This window comes from Cetorhinus maximus, chromosome 3 (assembly GCF_964194155.1).
Source record: "Cetorhinus maximus chromosome 3, sCetMax3.hap1.1, whole genome shotgun sequence".
In the NCBI taxonomy this organism is placed as follows: domain Eukaryota; kingdom Metazoa; phylum Chordata; class Chondrichthyes; order Lamniformes; family Cetorhinidae; genus Cetorhinus; species Cetorhinus maximus.
Genome location: NC_135881.1, coordinates 47,169,543 through 47,197,306, shown reverse-complemented (window position 1 = coordinate 47,197,306; position 27,764 = coordinate 47,169,543). Strand labels below are relative to the sequence as shown.

At 46.0% G+C, this 27,764-nt stretch overlaps 1 protein-coding gene across 1 annotated transcript in view; it reads left to right on the top strand.

Moving 5' to 3' along the window:
- LOC144678194 (glutamate decarboxylase 2-like) overlaps nt 1–27,764 on the top strand; it is a 180,912-nt gene that overhangs the window by 24,928 nt on the left and 128,220 nt on the right. The window lies entirely within an intron of this gene.

Genomic DNA, 27,764 nt, shown 5'->3' with positions numbered 1-27,764 from the left:
GTAGCTACTCTCCATATATCTGAACAAACAAAAATAAAAGTTAGGATCTATCAAGCTGGGTTCCACTCTGGGATCAGGCTTGTCCAGTGGTAACCTCAGCTTGGATCATAACACAGGGAATGACCATCTCCAACAAGAGAGAATCTAACCATCACCCCTTGATGTTCATTGGCATTACCATCACTGGATCCCCTATTATCAACATCCTGAGGGTAGCCATTGACCAGAAACTGAACTGGACTAGCCATATAAATACTGTGGCTACAAGAGCAAGTCAGAGGCTAGGAATCGTGCAGTCAGTAACTCAGCTCGTGACTCCCCAAAGCCTGTCCACTATCTACAAGGCACAAGTCAGCAATTGATGGAATACTCCCCACTTGCCTGGATGAGTGCAGCTCCAACAACATTCAAGGAACTTGACACCGTCCAGAACAAAGCAGCCTGCTTGGTTGGCACCACATCCACAAATATTCACTCCCTCCACCACTGATGCACAGTAGCAGCAGTGTATACTATCTGCAAGATAGGAATTCACCAAAGCTCCTTAGACAGCACCTTCCAAACCCATAACCACTACCATCTAGAAGGACAAGGGCAGCAGATAAATGGGAACTCCAACACCTAGAAGTTCCCCTCCAAGTCACTGACTTGGAAATATAAGCGTTCCTTCACTGTCACTGGGTCAAAATCCTGGAACTCCCTCCCTAACAGCACTGTGGGTGTACCTATACCACATGGACTGCAGCAGTTCAAGAAGGCAGCTCACCATCATCTTCTCAGGTGAATGAATTTTTAAAATGTGGCACCTTATCAAATGCCTTCTGGAAATCCAACCACGCCACATCTACAGGTCCTCCTTTATTCAATTTGCTTGCTACTCAGAAACTCTAATAAATTAGTTAGACACCATTTTCCTTTCACAAACCCATGCTGACTCTGCCTGATCAAATTATGACTTTCTAAATATCCTGTTAAGACCTCCTTAATGATGGATTCTAGTAATTTCTTTATGACAGATGTTAGGTTAACTCGCCTGTAGTTTCTTGCTTTCTATGTTCCAATCAACTGGGACTCTTGCATAATCTAAGGAATTTTGGGAGATTATAACCAATGCATCTTTTATTTCTGCAGCCATTTCCTTTAAACCCCTAGGATGCAAGCCATCTGGCCCTGGGGACTTGTCAACGTTTAGGTCTAATAGTTTTCCCAGCACATTTTTTCCTAGTGATGGTGGTTGTTTTAAGATCACCCATCCCATTCACCTCTTGATTTTCAGGTATCTTTGAGAAGTTTTCTAAGCTTTCTACATTGAAGACAGACTCAAAATACCTGTTCAATGGCTCTGGCATTTCTTTGTTTTCCATTAACAATTTCCCAGACTCACTCTCTAGAGGACCAAACTAGCTTAGTAACTCTTTTCCATTGAAAATACTTGTAGAAACTCTTACTTTCTGTTTTTATATTACAAGCCAGCTTTCTCTCATATTCTTCTTTCTCCCCCTTTATAATTTCTTTGCTGGCTCTTAAAATTTTACCAATCTTCTGACCTATCACTAATCTTTGCAGATTTGTACAGTGTTTCTTTCAATTTGATACTATCCTTAACTTGCTTGCTAAGCCACAGATGATGCATCCTTGTCAGTCTTTCTTTATTGCTGGGATAAATCTTTGTTGAGAGTTATTAAATATTTCCTTAAAAGTTTGTCACCGCATCTCTACTGTCCTACCTCTTAACCTAGTTTCCCAATTAACTTTCATTGGATCTATTTTCAAATCCTTATAATTACCTTTATACAGTTTTAAAACATTAGTCCTGGACTCACACTCTCCCCTTCAAACTGAAGATGAAATTCCATCATGTTGTGTTCACTGTTACCTAGTAGCTCCTTTACTATGAGGCTATTGATTAACCCTGTCTCATTGTTCATTACCAGGTCCAAAATAACCTGCTCCTCGATTGACTCTGGAACATGCTGCTCTAAGAAATACACTCTATGAGCTCATGTTCCTGGTTACCTTTGCCAATCAGAATAGCCCAATCTATGTGTAAATTAAAGTCACCCCATGATTATTACAGTACCTTTCTTACATGCCCCATTTATTTCTTCCTGTATACCCTGTCCTACTTTGTAACTACTATTAGGGGGCCTTTAAACTACTCCCATAAGTGACCTCTTACCTTTACTATTTCTTATCTCAACTCAAACTGATTCTACATCTTGCTCTTTTGAGCTAAGGTCATCTCTCACTACTGTACTAATTACATCCTTAATTAACAGAGCTACCCCACCACCTTTCCCAGCTTCCTATCTTTCCAAACTGTCAAATATCCTTCAATATTTAGGTCTCAACCTTAGTCCCCCTGCAGCTATATCTATGTAATGGCTATCAGGCCATATATATATATATATATATATATATTATATATATATATTTCTACCTGTGCTAACAATTCATCTATTTTGTAACAAATGCTGCATGCATTTAGATACAGAGCCTTTAACTCTGTCTTTTTACCATTTTTTAAATCTCCTGCCTTATCTGATGGTGCACTCTTGAGTTTGTACTCTCTGTCCCTTCTGGCCACACTCTGGTTCTCATTGCCCAAATCGTTATTTGGCTCTATTACCTCGTTATTTCCTTTTGATTTACTACATTTCCTCTTACATGATCCCTTACTCCAGAATAAATTAACTGAATAAATGCAGGTGGAAATTATTAATAATGCGCTGTGCGGCATTTGATAAAGCCTGAGCTATAGGGACTCCAGAAAAGTCATGTCAATCAATTGCAAATTAATTATCCATAATGTAAGGTTACATAAATATTCTGAAATTTGACTTGGCATAGGGAAAACTATGTAGCATTGCTCAGGAGCTTAATGGTTGAGTTCTATAATAAAATGAGCTGCTTATGATCTGCAAAAGGAACATAAGAGCACAGGAAGCAATAGGCGCAGGAATAGGCCACTCCACTTGACCCTGCTCCGCCATTCATTCAGATAATAGCTGATCTTCTACCTCAATTCTACTTTTCTGGACTATCCCTATGTGCTTTGGTATAAATCTATTGATCTCCTTGAATATACTCAATGGCTGAGCTTCCCAGGTTCTCTGGGGTAAAGAATTTCCGAGGGCATGTCGGGCGGGCTCAACAGGGGCGGGTGGGGGCGGTCGGGAAGCCGACTGCCACCCACGGTCAGGGCTGGAAGGTAATTTCATGCTGGCGGGCCAACTAAGGCCCGCACAGCATGAAACACAAGCTCAGCTCTGCCTGTGCAGCCAGGGAGGGAGCACAAGCCGGGCAAGCGTGACCTTCGTGCATGTGTGCAAGTGGATACTTCATAATCTCCCTGAGGCGCAGTGTTATAAAAAGAAAATAAAAATGTAATGAAACATGTTCCCTCATGTGACTCTGTCACGAGCAGGGACATGTTATGAATTACATTTTAAAATTTTTATTGCATTTTTATTTGCTTCAGGGAATCTCATCCAGCCCATGGATGAGCTTTCCTAAAAAGTACAAAGGCCACTTGGTCTTTTCACCTGCCCATCAACTGTAAGGTTGGACGGGCAGCGAAAAATTCAAGTTAATTGATAATTTAATGGCCTTAACAGGCCTTTTAATTGTCAGTAGGCGCGCCGCCGACTTCAGCGCCCGCCCGTCAGACGAAATATCGTGCGACTGCGTGTTGACGTCGCGACACTCGCCCGATGTGAATGCGCGTAATTTTACGCCCGAGTAGGTTGGGCACGTGCCCAGCCGCTGATCTAAGAATGTTACCCCTAGCATTCACAGCCCTTTGAGTGAAGAAATTTCTCCTCGTGTCAGTCCTAAATGGCCAACCTTTTAGCTTGAGACTGTGACCCTTATGAGACTGTGATCCCTTATTTCTAGAGTTCTCAGCCAGGAGAAACATCTTACCAGCATCTTCCCCACCTGGCCCCTTAAGAATTTTATATATTTCAATGAGATCACCTTTTATTCTTATATACTCTACAGCATATAGGCCTAGATCTCTCCTCACAGAACATACCTCACCCTAATAATCAGCTAAGAGAACTTTCTTTGCACTTTCTCAAAGGCAAGAATGCCTTCCTCTGGTAAAGGGACCAAAACTCTACACAGCACACCAAGTGGCATCACACTGATGCAGCAAGACTTCTTTACTCTTGCACTCCGTTCACTTTGTATTAAAGACTAAGCATTTCCTTTCCTGATTGCTTGCTGTATCTGCAAGTTAACTTCCTCTGAATATCAACATTTTCCTGTCTGTCACCATTTAAGGAAAATCTGTTTTCTATTTTTCCTGCTGAAGTGCATACATTCATATTTCTCTACATTATGTTCTATCTGGAATGTTCTTGCCTACTCACTCAACTTGTCCATATCCCTTTGGGGGGGTTCCTCCCCACTGTGGTTGACAGGGTCCTCAACTGCATTGAACCCATTTCTTGCAGTTTTGCCCTCACCCTTTCCCCAACCCCCTGCCCCAGAACCATGATAGTGTTCCCTTTGAGCTCACTTTACACCCTCTGTATTCAAAGGATCATCCTCCACAATTTCCGTTCCAGCTCCAGTATGATGCCACCACCAAACGTATCTTCGCCTCACCTCCCTGTCAGCATTCCAAAGGGACCTATGCTCCACAACCCACTGGTCCACTTCTCTATCACCCCCAACACCTCTTGCCCTTCCCACAATGCCTTCCCATGCAATCACAGGAGGTATAACACCTGTCCCTTTTACCTCTTCCCTCATCACTGTCCAAGGATCCAAATAATCCTTCCAGGTGAAGAAATGATTTACTTGCACTTCTTTCAATTTGGTCTACTGCATTTACTGCTCACAATGCAGTCTCCTCTACATTGAGGAGATAAAAACACACTGGGTGACCACTTTGCAGAACACGTTCACTCGGTCCACAAGCATGATCCTGACCCACCTGTCGCTTGCTATTTCAATTCACCACCTTTCTCCCATGCTCACATTTCTGTCCTCGGCCAGCTGTGATGTTCCAGCGAAACCCATCGCAAACTGAAGGAATAGCACCTCACCTTCCAATTAGGCACTTTACAGTCTTCTGGACTCAACAGTGAGTTCAACAACTTAAGACCATGAACTCTGACATCCATTTTGTTTTTTTTCCCACCCTCCACCCCAAACCAACGCCCCCTCCCCAACTGCCAAGTTCTCATGCTTTACTTTCAGAAAGCGTTGACCCTTGTTCTGCTATTAACACATTCTGCTATCTGCCGTTTAATGTTGCTATTAACACCTGCTTTAGTCTTTAACATTTGACTTGCTCCACCAGCCCATTCTTCAGTTGCCTCAGCCCTAAGCTTTGAAATTCCCTTCTCCACCTCGCCATCTTGCATTCCTCCTTTAAGACACTCCTTAAAACCTATCTCTTTGTCCAAGCTCTCTGTCTTCTGATCTAGAATCTCCCTATGTGTTTTTTAAAAATAATTCTCCAGTGACGTGCCTTGGGATGTTTTATTACATTAAGTGCACTACATAAAAATACATTGCTGTTGTTGTTGTGGTCTATTGCCTTTATCCCAGCTTTCATTATCTGGGCTAACCCTCATTCTTTTCCATTTTGACTTTCTCTCCAACAAGTCAAATGACCTGGAATATTTAGTTACCAATTATGTCACTCTAATGTCCCTGTTATGTTATGACAAATTTTTTGAAATATACCATTAGTACCATTATGACAACAGAAAACACACATCATTTTTCTGGCTCTTGCCTTGCAGATGTGACCCAAATATCTATCACCTGTTGTAGCAACCTGTTATGCATCTTGGAACTGAATTGAAAAAATATACTGAAAAGCCCTGAGATCAGTGGGTCCACATATAAATTAAAAAGAAAAAATAAAAGCATGATGAGATTAAGATGTTAATTAGAAAGATCAAAGGCAACACATCAATAATGTCAGTGGATGAAAGGTGCACATAGCCAAGTGTGGAAGATCTGTTCATAGACAAAAGTTACATGCAGAGGTTCCTTGATGTATTTTCAGTGTGGACTGATTAAAGTTCACAATTTGTCCCAAATTTCCTCCATATGAAGAAAAGCTTCAATTTCCTATTTACCAAATGGATCCATTTTTTAAAGCACCAATGAATGCAGCTTTTAACACCTTTAATGCCATGTATTTTTTAAATTCATTCATAGGATATGGGTATTGCTGGCTGGGCCAGCATTCATTGCCTATCCCTTATTAAGAGGATACCTGAGAGTCAACCACATTGCTGTGGATCTAGAGTCATATGTAGGCAGTTAGAACAGGTAAGGACAGCAGATTTCCTTGCCTAAAGGACACTAGTAAACCAGGTAGGTTTTTTACAACAATCAACAATGATTTCATGGTCATCATTAGACTTTGAATTCCACCTGCTGTGGTGGAATTTGAACTGAGGTCCGCTGGCTCACTGAATTACCAGCCCAGTGACAATACCACTATACCACCACCTCCCCAATGCTCAGCTGGTTATTCTGTGTTGTGATGAAGTGATGGGGAGGGAGTGAAGCAAACCAAAAGGTAGTTATTGAGGAACTCTTGTGCTCTTGTGTAGTTTCCTATGCCGGCATTGGCACAATTATGGAAGGTAGATATATACCATGTGAGTAGTCAGAAACCACAGTGATTTCAACTTTTGGAAGGATCTTGTTCCAAATCAAAGAAGTACTGATCCAATACCTTGACCTCTGCAGCAGCCAGGATTTTGAAACATCTTGTAAAGAAATGCTTTAATTGCTTTTTCTACATGACAGGGTTGTGAAAGGTTTATCATATTGACCATATTCATTGCAATTCTTTGAAAATGTAACACAATTGGTGGATGAAGATAATATGGTTGGCATGATGGTCTGAATTTTGTAATCAGCATAAATCCCATCAGGCTGAGGAGAGTATAAACCGAAGCTGTCTGTAAGAACCTAACTTGTATTTCACAGAACTACATAGAATTTACAGCACAGACGAAGGCCATTCACCCCACTGGTTTGCACTAGCGCATATTCTTAACACAAGCCTCTACTTGCTCTACTTCAACTAACCATATCATCATATCCATAAGACCATAAGACATAGGTGCAGAAATTAGGCCAATCGGCCCATCGAGCCTGCTCCGCCATTCAATCATGGCTGATAAGTTTCTCAACCCCATTCTCCCGCCTTGTCCCCGTAACCTTCGATCCCCTTACCAATCAAGAACCTATCTATCTCGGTCTTAAATACACTCAATGACCTGGCCTCCACAGCCTTCTGTGGCAATGAATTCCATAGATTCACCACTCTCTGGCTAAAGAAGTTTATCCTCATCTCTGTTCTAAAAGGTCTTCCCTTTACTCTGAGGCTGTGCCCTCGGGTCCTAGTCTCTCCTACTAATGGAAACATCTTCCCCACGTCCACTCTATCCAGGCCTTTCAGTATTCTGTAAATTTCAATCAGATCCCCCCTCATCCTTCTAAACTCCATTGAGAATAGACCCAGGATCCTCAAATGTTCCTCATATGTTAAGCCTTTCATTCCTGGGATCCTGAACCTTCTCTGGACCCTCTCCAGGGCCAGCACATCCTTCATGAGATACGGGGCCCAAAATTGCTCACAATATTCTAAATGTGGTTTGACCAGAGCCTTATAAAGCCTCAGCAGCACATCCCTGCTTTTATATTCTAGTCCTCTCGAAATAAATGCCAACATTGCATTTGCCTTCCTAACTACCGACTCAACCTGCAAGTTAACCTTAAGAGAATCCTGGACTAGGACTCCCAAATCCCTTTGCACTCCGGATTTCTGAATTCTCTCCCCATTTAGAAAATAGTCCCTGCCTCTATTCTTCCTACCAAAGTGCATGACCTCACACTTCCCCGCTTTGTATTCCATCTGCCACTTCTTTGCCCATTCTCCTAACCTGTCCAAATCCTTCTGCAGCCTCCCTGCCTCCTCAATACTACCTGATCCTCCACCTATCTTTGTATCATCTGCAAACTTAGCCAGGATGCCCTCAGTTCCTTCATCTAGATCATTAATGTATAAAGTGAAAAGTTGTGGTCCCAACACTGACCCCAGTGGAACTCCACTAGCCACCGGACGCCATCCTGAGAAGGACCCCCTTATCCCCACTCTTTGCCTCCTGCCAGCCAGCCAATCTACTATCTATGCTAATACCTTGCCTCTAACACCATGGGCTCTTATCTTACTGAGCAGCCTTCTGTGCGGCACCTTGTCAAAGGCCTTCTGGAAGTCCAAGTAGATAACATCCATTGGCTCTCCTTTGTCTAACCTACTCATTACCTCCTCAAAGAATTCTAACAGATTTGTCAGGCATGACCTCCCCTTGATGAAACCATGCTGACTTTGCCCGATTTTACCATGCACTTCCAAGTATTCTGAAATCTCATCCTTAATAATGGACTCTAAAATCCTACCAACGACTGACGTCAGGCTAATCGGCCTGTAATTTCCCGTCTTTTGCCTCACTCCCTTCTTAAACAGGGGGGTTACTTTAGCGATTTGCCAGTCCTCTGGGACCCTCCCTGACTCCAGTGATTCCTGAAAGATCACCACTAACGCCTCCACTATCTCTTCAGCCATCTCCTTTAGAACTCTGGGGTGTAATCCATCTGGTCCAGGTGATTTATCCACCTTCAGACCTTTCAGTTTTCCTAGAACCTTCTCCTTGGTAATGGCCACCATACTCACCTCTGCCCCCCGACTCTCTTGAACTTTGGGGTTGTCACTCGTGTCTTCCACTGTGAAGACTGACGCAAAGTACCTATTCAGTTCCTCTGCCATTTCTTTGTGCCCCACTACTACTTCTCCAGCGTCATTTTCCAGAGGCCCAATGTCCACTTTTGCCTCTCTCTTACCCTTTATATATCTAAAAAAACTCTTGCAATCTTCTTTTATATTACTGGCTAGCTTACCCTCATATTTAATCTTCTCCCTCCTTATTTCTTTTTTAGTTGTCCTCTGTTGGTCTTTGTAGGCTTCCCAATCCCCTGGTTTCCCACTGCTCTTTGCCGCATTGTATGCTTTCTCTTTAGCTTTTATGCTGTCCCTGACTTCCCTTGTCAGCCATGGTTGCCTCATCCTCCCTTTAGTATGCTTCTTCTTCCTAGGGATGAATTTTTGCTGTGTCTCCCAAATTACTCCCAGAAACTCCTGCCATTGCTGTTCCACTGTCTTTCCTGCTAGGCTCATCTCCCAGTCAATTCTGGCCAGCTGCTCCCTCATGCCTCTGTAGTTGCCTTTATTCAACTGTGATACCGTTGCATCTGATTCCAGCTTTTTCCTCTCAAATTGCAGGGTAAATTCTATCATATTATGGTCACTTCCTCCTAAGGGTTCCTTCACCTTAAGCTCCCTTATCAAATCTGCCTCATTACACATCACTAAATCTAGAATTGCCTGTTCCCTAGTGGGCTCCACCATAAGCTGCTCCAAAAAGCCATCTCATAGACATTCCACAAATTCCTTTTCTTGGGATCCACTACCAACCTGATTTTCCCAGTCTACCTGCATATTGAAATCCTCCATGATCACTGTAACCTTGCCTTTCTTACACACCTTTTCTATCTCCTGGTGTATCTTGTGCCCCACATCCTGACTACTGTTCGGAGGCCTGTACATAACTCCCGTTATGGTTTTTTTACCTTTGCGGTTCCTCAACTCTACCCACACAGATTCTACATCATCTGACCCTACATCATTTCTTGCTATCGATTTAATTTAATTTCTTACTAACAAAGCAACCCCACCTCCTCTGCCAACCTGCCTATCTTTTCGATAGGATGTATATCCTTGGATATTTAGCTCCCAGTCCCGATCCCCTTGCAGCCATGTCTCCGTAATGCCCACCACATCATACCTGCCAATTTCAATCTGCGCCACAAGCTCATTTACCTTATTTCGTATACTGTGTGCATTCAGATACAACACCTTCAGTCCTGTATTTCCCGTCCCCTTTCTCATTGTCATCCCTTTATCTGATGTGCTTGAAGTTAGATTCCTAGCCCTTTCCAAACACTCTGTCCTATTCTGTGTTCTGGAGACTTTAATAGCCTCTCCTGGGCTCTCCTTTCTTTTCAGTTTTTTCATAATTTTCCATGAAGTTGAATCCACCCCCCCACACCCTAACCTGCTGCTTTGTTTCCCATTAGTCATACTTCTTGGAGTTTTACCCTTCCCTCCCCCCCCACTTTCTAGTATAAAGTCCTATTGACCACCCTATTTACCCTTTTCGCTAGAACATTGGTCCCAGATCGGTTCAGGTGGAGACCGTCCCAACGGTACAGATCCCTTCTGTTCCAATACTGATGCCAGTGCCCCACAAAATGGAACCCCCCTTTCCCGCACCACTCCTTTAGCCACGTGTTTACTTCCCTTATTCTGGAAGGAAATATCCTTCTATTCCTTTCTCCCTCCGGTACTTATTTAACTTCCTTTAAAAGCCATCTATGTTATTCACCTCAACTAGTCCATGTGGTAGTGAGATCCATATTCCATCCAGTCACTGGTAAAGAAGTACTCTGAATTTTTTACTGGATTTATTAGTGACCATCTTCTATTGATAGCCCCTAGACTTAAATGGACCCCCTCACAAAAAGTGGAAACTTCGGGCCAGATGTTGGCTACTGAGGTGGATAGCGCAAGCTGGGAAATTTCCCGACTTGCCAGATCCATCTCAAATACACAAAAGGGGAGCAGCGGCTGGATGCAATTAGGCCCACCAACACGTGAAGCAGTGTCGACGACCACGAGCATGGGAAAATGCCGAGACTGGATGGTTAGAAGTTTCGCAGTTCCCTGGAACTTCGTACTAGTTGTGTCAGAAGATTTTAAACCCTCTAGACCTCGCCCCTTACACCTCCTCTCAGCCCTATCCACCGCACCATGGCCGCTTATACCTTCCATGCCAACTCATACTAACTCATGTCAACTCAATGCCAACTCATGATCCCAACACCCCCCATAGCCCCTTATACTTTCCATGCCAAATCAATGCAAACTCATGTCCCCTCCATGCCTCCTCACCCAATGCATTTGACCAATGAGCCATATAATAACAATGGCAAGTGTAGGAAAGCTGATAGAGAAAAAAACCACTCAGAGCAATGAAAGCATTAGCTCAGTTTTGACAGCTTGTTGACTTTGCTTGATGGACATCTTCAAGTAGTTATAATAAGCTTTTCTTTCTATGATCTCTTTTGTCAGTGGCTCAATGTTTATTTGGACAAGATTAAGAGGTGCGAAGTGTTTGGGGCTGTTATTGATACTGGTCTAGAACAAAAACAAAAATACCTGGAAAAACTCAGCAGGTCTGACAGCATCTGTGGAGAGGGATACAGTTAACGTTGTGAGTCCGAATGACTCTTCATCAGAAATAAGGAAAAATAGAAAAGAGGTGAAATATAAGCTGGTTTAGGGGGGGGTGGGACAGGTAGAGCTGGAAAGAGGGCCGGTGATAGGGGGAGATTGCCAAAAGATGTCATAGACAAAAGGACAAAGAGGTGTTGACAGTGGTGATATTAACTAAGAAATGTGCTAATGGCGACATTAAGGGTAGAAAGCAGGACGAGCAAGGGGTGGATAGCCTTAGTGAGGGTGGGGTGGGGGGGGTGGGGGGTGGAGGGATCGAAATAGGCTAAAAGGTAGAGATGAAACAATGGATGGAAATACACTTCAAAATAATGGCAATAGGTGGGAAAAGAAAAATACATATAAATTATTGGAAAAAGGGGGATCAGAAAGGGGGTGGGGATGGAGGAAAGAGTTCATGATCTAAAGTTGTTGAACTCAATATTCAGTCCGGAAGGCTGTAAAGTACCTAGTCAGAAGATGAGGTGCTGTTCCTCCAGTTTACGTAGAGCTTCACTGGAATATTGCAGCAGGCCAAGGACAGACATGTGGGCATGAGAGCAGGGTGGTGTGTTGAAATGGCAAGCGACAGGGAGGTCTGGGTCATGCTTGCGGACAGACTGAAGGTGTTCCACAAAGTGGTCACCCAGTCTGCGTTTGGTCTCTCCAATGTAGAGGAAACTGCATTGGGAGCAGCGAATGGAGTAGACTAAATTGAGGGAAGTGCAAGTGAGATGCGGCTTCACTTGAAAGGAATGTTTGGGCCCTTGGACGGTGAGTAGGGGGAAGTAACAGGGCAGGTGTTGCACCTTCTGTGGTTGCATGGGAAGGTGGGAGGGGGTTGAGGTATAGAAAGTGATGGAGGAGTGGACCAGGGTGTCCCGGAGGGAACGATCCCTGCGGAATGCCACCGGGGGTGGGGGTGAAGGGAAGATGTGCTTGGTGGTGGCATCATGCTGGAGTTGGCGGAAAGGGCAGAGGATGATCCTCTGAATGCGGAGGCTGGTGGGGTGATAAGTGAGGACAAGGGGGACCCTATCATGGATCTGGGAGGGAGAGGAAGGTGTAAGGGCGGATGCGCGGGAGATGGGCCAGACACAGTTGAGGGCCCTGTCAACCACCGTGGGTGGAAAACCTTGGTTAAGGAAGAAGGAAGACATGTCAGAGGAACTGTTTTTGAAAGTGGCATCATCAGAGCAGGTGCGACGGAGGCAAAGGAACTGAGAGAATGGGATGTAGTCCTTACAGGAAGCGGGGTGTGAGGAGCTGTAGTCAAGGTAGCTGTGGGAGTCAGTATGCTTGTAATGAATATTGGTGGACAGTCTATCACCAGAAATTGAGACTGAGAGGTCAAGGAAGGGAAGGGAAGTGTCAGTGATGGACCACGTGAAGATGATGGAGGGGTGGAAATTGGAAGCAAAATTAACAAATTTTTCCAGATCCAGATGAAAGCATGAAGCAGCACCGAAGCAGTCATAGATGTACCGGAGAAAGAGTTGTGGGAGGGAGCCTGAGAAGGACTGGAACAAGGAATGTTCCACATACCCCATAAAGAAACAGGCATAACTGGGGCCCATGCGGGTATCCATAGCCACACCTTTTATCTGGAGGAAGTGAGACGAGTTTAAGGAGAAATTGTTCAGTGAGAGAACAAGTTTAGCCAGACAGAGGAGAGTGGATGGGGATTGTTCGGGCCTCTGTTTGAGGAAGAAGCAGAGAGCCCTCAGACCATCCCAGTGGGGGATGGAGGTGTAGAGTGATTGGACGTCCATGGTGAAGAGGAAGCGGTTGGGGCCAGGGAACTGGAAATTGTTCATATGATGTAGGGTGTGAGAGGAATCACGGATGTAGATGAGAAGAGACTGGACAAGGGGAGAGAGAATGGAGTCAAGATAACGAGAAATGAGTTCCGTGGGGCAGGAACAGGCTGACATGATCGGTCTGCTGGGACAGTCCTGTTTGTGGATTTTGGGTAGGAGGTAGAAGCGGGCCGTCCAAGATTGGGAGACTATCAGGTTGGAAGCTGTGGAGTGAAGATCTCCAGAGGAGATGAGGTCAGTGACAGTCCTGGAAACAATGCCTTGATGTTCAGTGGTGGGGTCATTGTCCAGGGGGAGGTAGGAGGAAGTGTTTGCGAGTTGATGCTCAGCCTCTGCGAGGTAGAGGTCAGTGCGCCAGACAACAACAGCACCACCCTTGTCAGCGGGTTTGATGACAAAGTCAGGGTTGGACCTGAGAGAACGGAGTGCAGCAAGTTCAGAAAGAGACAGGTTAGAGTGGGTGAGAGGAGCAGAGAAATTGAGACGACTGATGTCACGCCGACAGTTCTCAATGGGGTCCAGGTGGAGGGAGAATATTGGAGGCGGGTAAAAGGATCCGTTGAACGGGGAGAGGACTCCTGCCCAAAGAAGTGAGCATGGAGACGAAGGCAGCGGAAGAAGAGTTCAGCATCTTGCCGAGCCCGAAATTCATTGAGGTGAGGGCGTAAGGGTATGAAACTGAGTCCTTTGCTAAGCACTGAATGTTCAGCACCAAAGAGGGGAAGGTCAGAGGGTATGGTGAATACACGACCAGGGCTGGGATTGGAAGACGGGATGAGGACAGAGGGACGGACAGGGGTAGAGGGTCCTGGATGGGCGTTGGTGTTGATGAGTTGTTGGAGCTTGTGTTCCTTTGCATCTGAAAGAAAGAGACAAAGTTTCTTGTTGAGGCATTGGATGAGACAAAGAATAAAATGAAACTAGGGGCAAGGACAGCTTAGAAATAGGGTGCGTCGGCACTGCTGGAGGGAGAGGTCGAGTGTGTTCATATGGCGGCGCATGGCACTGAGTGTGGATCTCAGGATGCGACGAGAACAGCAGTCTGATATTGGTCAGCCTGATTGACACTTCTATAGGATTGTAAGAACAGCAGTTTTTTTGAAAGAAGATTTGTGAATAGGTGTTATTTTTTCCTCCCAGCAGTTGCACACTTGTCATCTTTACCATATGGCTCATTGGTTATCTACATAGTGCATACTGGGTGAATGAGCTTGAAAGGGGCGTGAGTTAACATGGAGAGTATAAGGTGCCATTGGGGTGGGGGTGGGTAGAGGGCATGAATTTGGCACTGAGTTGGGATGGAGAGGGTATGGGGGACATGGAAGGTCCTGGGGGGATGGGTAAGACTTTTTGAACTTTCCCAAATCCAGAATATGGTTCATGACTGCTCTGAGTGGCCGTGAACAATGAGCCATGGAGAAGCTGGCTCCCACTCTGTGAAAATTGCTGTGGGGGTTGGGAGGTGCTAGGAGATGCCTAAGCCCTGCAATGGAGCTGGCCAGGACAGGAGTGCAAACTGTGGGCTCACTGCCCGAACTCTTATCCCGTACCAGCGAAAATTGTGGGGAGACGAGAATGGATTCGGCAATCCTGGAGACGGGTCCCACCCACCATTTATAAATGACTCTAGAGTCATTCTAGCTTCACAAAAATCCAGTCCATTCCCTCTGCATCTACCCTATCAAAGCCCTTCATAATTTTAAAGAGCCCTATCAGTCAGCCATGGTTAGTAGGAAGTAGAAAGTGATTATCAATGTTAGCAGTTATAATTCAGGCAGGAGAATGCCCAAGAGATTTTCCCTGGGAATTATGGTTTCCAGGTTTATTTCAACTAATTGTTGTGAGACCATGGAAAATAGAATGTATTGGTTGGTAGGTGATCCCAAACTGTCTGGAAAAATGTTACCTTTTGAAAACCTGGCTAAAAAATGAAAACATATAATGTTGGAAACACTGAGCATGCCAACAGGATCAATTTTTTTTCACTCATTCATGGGATGTGGGCTTTGCTGGCTAGGCCAGCATTTATTGCCCATCCCTAATTGCCCTTGAGAAGGTGGTGGTGAGCTGCCTTCTTGAACTGCTGCAGTCCATGTGGTGTAGGTACACCCACAGTGCTATCAGGAAGGAAGTTCCAGGATTTTGACCCCGTGACAGTGAAGGAATGGCGATATATTTCCAAGTCAGGATGGTGAGTGACTTGGAGGGGAACTTCTAGGTGATGGTGTTCCCATCTATCTGCTGCCCTTGTCCTTCTCAATGGCAATGGTCGTGGGTTTGGAAGGTGCTGTCCAAGGGGCCTTGGTGAGCTCTTGCAGTGCATCTTGTAGATGGTACACACGCTGCTCCCACTGTGCATCAGTGGTGAATGTTTGTGGGCGGGGTGCCAATCAAGCGGGCTGCTAATGTTTCAGGTCAATGGTCTTTCACCAGAACATGATGCTGTGAGAAATCAGCAACTTTTAAGTAAATAGTCAGGAAAAAGGGGGCAGCAAAATAACAAAAGGGAGAAATCTGTGATTTGGAGGTGGGGAGGAATAGTCCATGTATCTTAAGCACAAAAAGAAACCATGTAGCTATGACAGTTCTCTGAAAACACTTAACTACATAGCCAGGGGCAGCCCAAAACAAGAATGCCATTTGGGAGAACCGTATGCCTGTGTACTGGGGAAGAAAGCCAACTATAACGGCAGGAGTGATCAGATGTAATAATGACTGTTGGCTTCTGGGCCTTCTGGCTGGTATTCAAAAACTACAGCCTGAAGGCCTCCACTTCCTATGTCTACCTTCTATTGACCCTGTGGAAGGAAAAATATGTACCTACTTGCTGAATCCAAGACTTTGCATCCACACCATTCTCAGATCTTCTGATGTGAATAGGTTGGGCAAAACAAGGAGGGCCCACGACCAGCAGGAGCCCCAAAGTTCGTTATATGGGCTATTACCAAATGAAGACCAAGGAAAATAAGAAAGGGAGCATTACCTGATTACTCTCAACTTGTTAACATGGAATCGCCATGCTTAACTTTATCAAGGGGAGTGGGGACTCTTGATTTACCTGAACAGCACAAAGGGTGAAGAAGCATTCATTTCTGTATCTTTTCTTTCCGCTGTTTTGTGTCAGGGGATAAACATTTCCTATGTGCCAACCTGATATAAATCAGCTATCTCCAAGATTACCCTGCTTCTTTTGGTGAATCCACTCACCACATTTTTGAGGGTCCCCATATTGCTCATTTCTTTCCTCCACATCTCTGGGACCTTGCTCCTTGTTACTTTGAAAGGCTTCCTTCCAGGCACAACTTCCGTCCAAGTGCACCTTGCTCTATTATCCTTTATTTCTTTCTTTCAATCGGTACTGCAACTGTTTTGTAGCTTTGCTGTCACAAGTGGCAAGGAGTGCTTTATTGCCGAGGCTGATATTACAGCCAGGTGAGTATTGGGAGAATGACTCCCTGTCTGTGGATCGCAACAGGCGTTTTAAAAAGAATTTGTTTGTCAATTTAGTGCTTTTAACTGTTTAAGTGCTGTGACTGTAAATGACACACACAGACTGGTTCCCTTGTAAGTTTTAAGTGAAAAGGAAATATTTTTTATCATTCTCAATATCCGAACAATAAAAAATGATAAAAATACTCCAACTCACACTCACGCATATACCCAAGATGCTCACACACACACATGTACACACACACACCCGTAAATTACAAAGAGGAAGGGTAGGTTAAATTGTTTGAGTGCCCAAACGAAAGTCAATCATATACGAATCCTGTACACTGATGTGTTGGCTGGTTTAAGGCCTTGCTCAGTGATTTTTCCTGGATTCTGCACAGACACAATTTTAAGTTTTGACGGATGATCTCTGTCTTTTCCTCTGAAGTCAGCAGCTGTTTAGTTTATATTGAAGATGTTGCCTGAGGTGTTTGACTGGTCATATAGAGGGCATACAATTGCAGAACGGCTGGAAAGAGACGGACCGCGTGTTCTCTTCTTGCTGTTACCCACTCACTCACTGTCTGTGACTGAATCACTCTGGAAAAGCAGTTTGTCCTTAATACAAAGAGTTAGTTTGCTACCACATGATCTCTATTCCCAATCTAGGCAGGTACCAAATATGGTCACAGCAAACAGGGAAACCCTAATTCCAGCTTCATTGTTTATGTGTTATTTGTTGCCTGTACTATTGTCTGAATGACCTGGGGTGGAAGCCCTCCTCAGCTGGGGTCTATTGTCTAAAGTGACTAGATTAAATAATCAATGGAGCCCCCCTCAGTTTGGATCCATTGTCCATTGGATCCAAAGCGATGATCTTAACAGATCAGCCTGCACCTATCTGAATAAACAGATTATGTCTGGCTGTCTGTGAGCAGTTCAGGGAATGAGCCATTCATACTAGTTTAAACTGATTGTTCTGGTAGTCCACTCCCAGGCAGCACATTTCCCTTTTGGGAGTTTTGTAATTTATAGGAGTGAGCAAGGAAATGTTTGGCCATTTTAAGAATTGTTATTTAGACCACTTAAAAATACTGTTGTCAGTCTTTTTAAAACTTATCCTGAGGTCAAAGTCCACTCAATAAATAAAGTTTTTTTGACAAAAATATAGGGAAGAATCGGCCCATCAAGTCTGTTCCACTATTCAATGAGATCATGGCTGATCTGATAATCCTCAATTCCACTTTCCTGCCTTTCCCCCAAGACCTTTGGTCCCCTTACTGATTAAAAATCTGTCTATCTCAGCCTCGAATATACTTAACAATCCAGCCTCTACAGCCTTCTGTAGTAAAGAATTCCATAGATTAACTACCCTCTGAAAGAAGAAATTCCTCCTCAGCTCTGTTTTAAATGAGCGCCCCCTTACTCTGAGATTATGCCCTCTAGTCCTTGTCTCTCCCACAAGGGGAAAAAACCTCTCAGCATCTACCCTGTCAAGCACCCTAAGAATCTTATATGTTTCAATAAGGTCACCTCTCATTCTTCTAAACTCCAATGAGTACAGGCCCAACCTACTCAACCTCTCCTCATAAGAAAATCCCTCCATACCTGGGATCAACCTATTGAACCTTCTCTGGACTGCCTCCAATGCCAGTATATCTTTCCTTAGATAAGGGGAGCAAAACTGTTCACAGTATTCTAAGTGTGGTCTAACTAGGGCCTTTTATAGTTTCAACAAGACTTCCCTATTTTTATATTCCATTCCCTTTGAAATGAAGGCCAACAGTGCATTTTCCTTCCCTATTACCTGTTGAACTTGAATGTTAGCTTTTTGGGATTCATGACCGAGGACCCCCAAATCCCTCTGTGCTGCAGTTTACTGCACTCCTCCTTTTAAATAATATTCATCTCCTCTAATCTTCCTGCCAAAGTGCATAACCTCACGTTTTCCCACACTATATTCCATCTGCCACGTTTTTGCCTACTCACTTAACCTGTCTATGTCCCCCTACAGACTCTTTGTGTCATCCTCATCACTTGCCTTCCCACCTATTTTTGTGTCATCCGCAAACTTGGAGATAATACATTCACGTCCCTCATCTAAGCCATTAATATATATTGTAAATCATTTTGGCCCCAGCACTGATCCCTATGGCACTCCACTAGTTACAGGTTGCCATCCTGAAAGTGCCCCCCCCTTATCCCAACTCTCTGGGCAGAACTTTCCACACCAGCTGGCAGTGGGCCTGATGGGTGGCGGGCTCAGACAATATGGTGCGATCTGGTTAATGACGGCAGGAAGGCACATTGCAATTGTCCTCTCAGCCCGCCAACAGAGTGTTGCGTTTCCGGCCAATGGTCTGCGGGGTGCTCATTGTAATACATCGGCATCTCATTAAAAGGCCATCCCGCCAGGCTCTAGACCCCCACCGGATTGTCCGTCCATGTCGGCGGGAAAGCACATTGACATGTTTCACAACAGGACACAGGCAACGTGCATTTGGTGGCCTTCACTTTGGGAGAACTGAGGTGAGTGAACAGCATCGTTTTCCACAGCTCGCCAGGGTCACCTGCTGCTTTGCAAGCTTCAGGGGTGCCAGGGGGCCTGGGTCAAGTGCTGTCCTGCCTCGGAGGCAACTATTTTCGGTGGGGGGGGGGGAGGGTGGGGGGATACCTGAGGGCAGTTGCTTCCTGGCCCCGGAGGTGACTGTACTCGGGCTGTCCGGTGGCAATTGCTGCCCTGGCATTGGATCCTGCGCACAAGCAATTGCAGTGGGGGGGGGCAAGGCAGGCAAGGAAGTGGCCACACAGTAGGGACACCTGTATAAGCTGACCATTCATCTGCAACTGAGACAGATCAGGCGCAGCCACAGTGATATGATTGGGGTCGGGCTCCTAGCCTGCCCACCCATGCAAGCAATGCGGAGGCACCAATGTGCCACCAAGCCCCCCCAGACCTTATCCCCCACCACCCCGGCACAGACTGCGAGTCTGCGACCACTTCATTGGACCGTGCAGCAGTTGGACTGCACAAATTGTATAATCTCCTCGCCAATGCTGACCATGTAGCAGTCACTGCTGGAGGTGCTCACAGCCCCTTGCAACCTCAGCATCCTGGTTTGGACCAGTGTCCCCATGTTGCAGGTTGACAGGGCAGCCATACACCGCACTCATCCGTGACTATCTGAGGGGTGACCAGCACTCTCCGGGAAGCATTAAGGGGCAGTCATATAGGGCCAGGGAAGGTGCTAAGCACAGCCATGATAACCACATCTCTCTCTCTCTTTCATGCTGCAGGAGGAACACGTCAGAATCATGGATCCTGGTGATTTAGCTGTGTGCCTGATAGCGTACAGAGAGCGAAGAAGATGGAGGAGAGAGCGACTGAGGCTCCTGGCCGCGCAAAGGCAGGAGCAGCAACCTCAGGAAGAAGCTGGGGCTCCCGCGCATACTGCCCAGGAGCAACAGTGAGCCATGGCTGGTTGGCGCCTAGCGACACCCAGGGTCTATAGACGCCACCTGTCATTCCTGCAGATGACCAAGAACCAGTCTCGCCGAAGACTGCGCATGTCTAGGGACTTGATCGCTCATGTCTGCCACTTACTTCAGGACTTGGTGCCAAAGGGCCATGAAGTGCATCCATTGCCAGTGGCTGTGAAAATGACTTCAGCACTCAATTCCTAGGCTAGTGGCTCCTTTCTGGGCTCCACAGGTGACCTCTGTAGGATCTCACAAGCCGCCACCCACAAATGTATCCATGAGGTCACGGATGCCATCTTCTCCATGGCACACAACTTTATGCATTTCGCCCGGGACTGGGACAGCCAGGATGCAAGGGCCATTGGATTTACCCAGATCTCAGGATTCCCACAGGTGCAGGGTACAATTGACTACATCCATGTTGTGCTTAGGTCTCCCTCGCTACACACTATGGACTACATCAGCCACAAGGGCTTCGACTCACTGAAAATGTAGCTGGTATGCGACCACCAGAAGCACATCCTGTAGGTATGTGCATGGTTTCCAGGAAGTGTGCAAGGCGCCTACATCCTCAGTCACTTGCCGATTCCTGCAGTCTTCCAAGATCCATAGAAGCTGCAGGGGTGGCTCCTCGGGGACAAGGGCTACCCGCAGGGGCCATGGCTGATGACACCCGTGCAGTGGCCTCAGGCTGCAGCAGAGCAATGCTATAATGAGATTCATGCAGCAGCTCGCAACTTGGAACAGACCATCGGGATGCTGAAGATGCAGTTCCGGTGCCTGGACCTGTCTGGCGGTGCCCTGAAATATAGTCCACAATCAGGCATCATTGTCATCTGCTGCGCCCTTTACAACCTGGCGCTGCAATGGGGAGATGAGTTGGTTGAGGAGGAGAAGGAGGAGCTGGAGGTTTCCTCAGATGAGGAGGACGGCAGCGGGGATGAGGGTGAGGAAATCCTTGGTGGTGATAATGACTGGGATGAGGCCCTCACACTGGCTAGATGAGGCAGGAGTGCTCGGGAGTCCCTCATAGCTGCCAGATTTGTGGAGGATGATGATGACATGCAGTGAGGTGTCCCATTAGATCTTCACATTGCAGTTGTGAACATTTGACTCCAGTCTGGCTTACGGCAGGGCCAAAAGCTTCTGTGAGAATGCTCCTGTCATGGAGATGCAGTGGAGGCCCTAAAAGTCGCTCGATTGCAGGAGAATGATGATGACATGCAGTGAGGACACTCCATGAATCTTTACATAGCCTCTGAAAATGTCTGACTCCTGTCTAGCCCAGGGTAGTTCGCTTGTGCTCCATGATCAGGGCCTTCTCATAGAGATGCAACCATGAAACTTTAGACGCATCCGATGCTGTGTCCACCTTCGCCACCTGAGCCTCTCAGGAGCTGGTGCACAGCATCAATGGTCGCAGACATTGGTACGATGGGGGCCAGCCCCACCTTAAATGTCCTGAGAGCACACAGAGAGAATGCGAGAACTGTGTGGCACTTGTCCACTACATTCTGGCAGCACTGCTGAGGAACAGGCATCAGTAATGTTTCCATAGAATGTGAGGCCTGATCATCACTGTGGCCTGACGGCTGCACAGAGCACAGCGGGGAGGCCCTGGACTGATACACTTGCCTTTATCTTGTGCAGAAAGGATTCACATTCGAGTGACAAGAACGCTGCTCATCAGAACAAGGAGCTACAGGCAGGGAGACATTCTTAGGAGTTTATTGACAATAGTGAACAGTATGTAGATGTCACCAATACTCGTGGCCAGGCTGTGCAACTACTTTTCCTTAACTGCCCCAACGCTGTCACTATGTCTTGGTGCTCCCAGATGGACATCTACAGCGGAGGTGGAGGCAGCCTGCTGACTGTGATGACTTTGGTGGGCGTCCTCTGGAGGGCCGAGACTTGGAGGGTACCGGCCTGTTTTCAGGGTCCTGCTGTGTGGCAGTGGTATCCTCCTCGGCCTACAAAGTTGGAGCTGCGAAGGCCACAGGAAGAGGGGATTCAGATGGGCCGGACACTCCCGGAGTCACCTGGGTGGATGACCCTGGGGTGCGCACATTCTAATCCTCTTCCCTATGAGTGCCCGAGGGCCCCTGGCTGACTCCATGAGGGGGAGTGGTAGCTGGCGTGAGATCAAGCTGCCCGGCACCCCTCTCACATACACACGGTTGGAGGCCAACTCTGGCATCAGCAATGGAGTTAAGCCTGTGCAGCAGTGCTGGACCAAGGTCTTCATGGCGGTTGCCATCCTGCCAGTGTTGACCTCGGTGCATTGACATGCCAGCGCTATCACTTCAGACTGAAGATGGACAGACTCCTCCATTGTGCCTTGCAATCTGAGGAGTGCAGTGGACATCCCTTCCTGATGTTCCCGAGCTTGCTTTTGCAGCTCCAGCAACTGTGTCATGACTGAGTCCAGAGGCTCATCATCTGACTTGGACTCAACAGGTTCCTGGCCTCCAGTGGCCCTCCAGTATGCTGGGGACCTGGCAAGTCCCTGTGGCCGCCTGCTGTGGATCAGACTGTGCACTATGCTCACCGGTATGTGATCCCGTGCCTATTCTAGAGCTAGGTCCCACCAAGGTGTATGCCTCTGCGCTGGAGGAGGAATGGTTGAGCGCTGTGATGGAACTTCGAAGAAGGTGCCTTCAGATTCCATTTTGGAGGTTTCTTTGGGGCTTGATTGGAGGCCTTGGGTCATGGACTCTGTCGGCTGTTTGGCAGATGTGCCTGCGAAAGCAAAGGGAGATAATTAGTGCAGGACAGTGGCCTGTGAAACAGGACACATCACTCACAGCATGGTTGTCTGATGCATGTTGCACTGCTGGACCCTCACTTGATAGAGCACCGCTGACCTCACCGGCAGCACAGGAACAGTCCAGATCATGGCCGGCCAGCTGAATGGCTCTGTTCTCAAAATCCGCGAGGACCTTGATTTCGGGCATTCCATCACTGGTCTGCGACCTCTCTCTCTTGTTGTGTGCCAGCTTGTCCTGCATGGATAGAGATGGACAAAGTGTAAGCAGGACACCTGCCAAGCCAGATGATGGATGTGCCTGGCCTGTGCGGGTGGTGAGTGTTCCCATGGACGGGATGTGGACAATAAAGGTGTGTGTGAGAGAATGAATGGTGATGTCCTGTGAACTGGCAATGAGTGAGGGCTCTGTGAATGTGTAATGGGTTTATGAGTGTGTGAGTTGAGATTGATGAGAAGAGTGACTTACCTTGGCAGAACGGAGGAGATAATTCATCCTCTTGCGGCACTGGGTGGCTGTCTTCTCCTGACAGGCATTGGCGCTGACCACCGCTGCCACCGCCTCCCAAGCTGGATTGCTCACATTGCTGCCTATCCTCCGGCCAGAGCGGGGGTACAGGACACCCTGGTAGGCCTCCACAGCACCCAGCAGTCACTGGAGGGACCCATCATTGAAGCAGGGGACTGCGGTCCTTTTTCCTTTGCTGGCCATGTCTCCTGGGCAGTGGTGGTGAGTTGATAGCAATGAACGGTGTGCTGGCAGCTCCTTTTAAACATAGAGGTCAGCGTGATGCAACAGAGTGGTGATGGCGGGAGGGTGAATGAGAGCTCACACCCCCATGGAAATGACATGTTTCCCAGGAATGCATAAATAATGAGGCGGGTTTGGGACAATACGGCGTGAAAACCCGCCATCGCGGCCGGTAGGTAAAACATCGTCAAAACCGCACTTAGGACAAATCTGGGAAAATTCGGCCCTCTGTCTACTATTAGTTAGCCAATCCTCTATCCATGCTAATTTCCTTATCTTATTAAGTATTCTTATGTGCGGTACCTTATCGAATGCCTTTTGGAAATCCAAATACATTACATTTACTGGTTCCCCTTTATCTATCCTGCTTGTTACTTCCTCAAAGAATTCTAATAGATTTCTAAGACATGATTTCCCCTTCATGAAGCCATCCTGACTCTGCTTGATTATATTATGCATATCTAAATGTTCTGCTATTACATCCTTTATGATAGACTCTAACATTTTCCCAATGACAGATGTTAAGCTAACTGGCCGATAATTACCTGTTTTTTTAATCTCCCTTCCTTTTTGAATAAGGGTGTCACATTGGCAGTTTTCCAATCCTCTGGGACATTTCCAGAATCTAAGGATTCTTGGAAGATTATTACCAATGCATCCACTATCTCTGCAGCTACTTCCTTTAATAACCTTGGATGCAACCCATCAGGTCCAGGGGACTTATCGGCCTTTAGCCCCATTAGTTTCCCTGATACTTTTTATCTAGTGATAGTTATTGTATTTATTTCCTCCCCCCTTTTGCCCCTAGATTATTTAATGTTTTTGGAATGCTATTATTGTCTTCTACCATGAAGACTGATGTAAAGTATTTATCCAACTCCTCTGTCATTTCCTGATTCCCCACTATTATTTCCCCAGCCTCACTCTCTCACTTTGGCCTCTCTCTTCCTTTTTACATATTTAAAGAAGATCTTACTGTCCATTTTTATATTCCTTGCTAGTTTACCCTCAAAGTTTATTTTCTCCCTCTTAATTTCATTTTGGTCATCTTCTGTTGGTTTTTAAAACTTTCCTAATCCTCTGGGGTACCACTAATCTTCGCCACATTGTATGTTTTACCTTTCAATTTGATACTATCTTTAACTTCTTTGATTAACCATGGCCAGTTTTTCCCTTTCCCAGAATCCTTCTTCCTCATTGGGATATATCTTCGTTGTGAGTCATGAACTATTTTATGAAACGTCTGCCATTGTTCATCAACTGTCTTTTCTGTTAAACTCCTTTCCCAGTCCAATACAGCCAACTGTGCCCTCATTCCTTTCTATTTACCCTTATTTAAGTTTAGCACAGTTGTTTCCAACCCAAGTTTCTCACTCTCAAACTGAATGTTAAATTCTACCATGTTATGGTAATTGTTTTCTAGGGGATCTTTTACTCCAAGATCATTTATTAAATCTGCCTCATTACACATTACCGGATCTAAAATAGCCTGATCCCTGGTTGGATCTACACATATTGTTCTAGGAAACTGTCCTGAATACACTCTGTGAATTCTTGCTTGTGGCTGCCTCTAGCAATTTGATTTTCCCAATCTACATGAAGATTAAAGTCACCCATGATTAATGTACTGCCTTTTTCATATGCCCTTATTATCTCCTGATTTATTGTCTGTCCTACAGCATAGCTACTGTTAGAGGGCCTATAGACTACTTTCATCAGCATCTTCTTCCCCTTGTTATTTCTTACCTCCACCCTTATGGATTCTACATCTTTAGATCCAAGATCATTTCTTGCTATTGTACTTATTCCATCCCGTACTAACAAGGCTACCCGACCACATTTTCCTTCCTGCCTGTCCTTTCGAAAAGTCACATACCCCTGAATATTCACTTCCCAGCTTTGATCTCCTTGTAACCATGTCCTTCTGTAATGGCTATAAGATCATACTCATTAACCTCTATTTGCGCCGTTAGTTCAATTATTTTGTTCCGAATACTATGTGCATTTTAGTAAAGAGCTATTAATTTTGCCTTTTTACCATTTTTCCACCTTTGACCCTATTTGCTTTTTTTTTAATGTTTGGACACTCTGTCCCTTACTGTCACACTCTGGGTATCATTGCCTAAATAGCTGCCCTGCATTGCTGCCATATCCTTTTGCTTTGTAAGCCTACATATCCCCACTCCAGAACCCTACCCCCACCACCTCCCCCCATTCTATTTAGTTTAAAGCCCTCTCTACAGCCCTAGTTATCTGATTCTCCAGGAAACTGGTCCCAACATGGTTCAAGTGAAGCCGGTCCCACCAGAACACCTCCCTTCTACCCCAGTACTGGGGCCAGTGCCCTGTGAACTGAAACCCATTCCTCTCACACCAATCTTATAGCCAAGCATTTAATTCCTTGATTTTATTTACCCTATGCCAGTTTGCCCATGGCTCAGGTAGTAATCCTGAGATTATTACCTTGGAAGTTCTGCTTTTCAATTTAGCTCCTAACTGTTCAAATTCTTTCAGCAGAACCTCCTTTCTAGTCCTTTCAACGTCGTTGGTATCAACGTGAATGATGACAGCTGGATCCTTCCCCTCCTACTCCAAATTCCTCTCCAGCACTGAGGAGATGCCCTTAACTGTGGCACCAGGCAGGCAACACAGCCTTTGGGACTCACACTCTTGGCTGCAGAGAACAGTAATTACCCCCTTAATTATACTGCCTCCTGCCACTACTATGTTCCTATTTCCTCCCTGCAGTCCATGTTCTCGTCCACACAACTTGCAAGAGCCTGGTAACTGTTGGACAGTTGCAGGGGCAGAGGCTCCTCGAACGCTACCCCCTGGGCCCCCATACCTGCCTCACCTGCGGTCACACCCTCCTGACCCTGATCACAGACCAAATTTGAATTACCTAATCTTAGGGGTGTGACTGCCTCCTGGAGCAAAGTGTCCAGGTAACTTTCCCCCTCCCTAATGTGGCGCAATGTCTGCAGCTCAGACTCCAGCTCCTTAACTCAGGTCCAAAGTTCCTCAAGCTGCAAACACTTACTACGGGTGTGTTTGCTCTGGATCACCTTGGTGTCCAGCAGTCCCCATATGCTGCAGCAGCAACACATCAACCCGCCCTGCCATCGCTAACTTATTTAATTTAATTTATTGATTAATTACTCTAGCATCTCCGCTCTTTATACTTTATAGTAATTATTTTTTTACACCAGCATCGATCTTATACTTAACAAGCTATTTTTAAGAAAGAGAAAATGAAGACTAGAGACCTAAACACAAACGATAGACCTTAATTTTATTTTAGAGACTAGAAATATTCACCAACCCAACTCATCAATCAACTGCTGTCCCAGTTCTTTTTAAATGAAACCTCCCTGCCCTTTGTTTAAAATGAATTCTCCACACTCACCAGGTTTGGTTTTTAAATGAATTCTCTACACTCACCTTTTCACGCCATATCGTCCCAAACCTGTCACATTAGTTATGCATTCCCGGGAAAAACACTGTTTCGATGGCAGGTGGGCTCTCATTCGCCTGCCGCGCCATCACCTCGCCCTTTCATCAAGCCGGGTGCCATATTTAAAGTCCAGCCCCGTGTACACATCTCAGTGCTTCCAGGCCATGCCTACTGCAGGGAAGATGTCCACTGAAGGTAAAAAGACTGCAGCCCCCAGGTTTAGTGACACACCACTGGAATGCCTTTTGGATGCCGTGGACGCCCGCCGTGATGTCCACTACCCCTGTTTTGGCCACAGGACGGGCAGCTGCACAGAAGAGGTTGGCCATCCAATGCAGATAGAGGATGAATGATCTCATCCATGTAGCCAGGGTATGGCAACCATCTCATCACTCTAAACTCATACATTCAAGCTCATCACACATTCACTGGCATCTCACTCACTGCTAGCTCAAGGGACATTACCACTCACTCTCTCGCTCACACCCTCACATGCCCATCTGGCCTCATCTCCTCTGGAGACTGCCTCCTCAGCCCTCACCAACTTGAGGCTACTTGCACAGATCAACATGTGCCCCCACTCACACTCTGGGTTACCTTCCTTCCCCAGTTCAGCCCTCTTCCTGCAGTCTCTTCCCTTGCCTGAGGCTATTTCTTCCACTTCACCAAGCAAACCCTAGCCC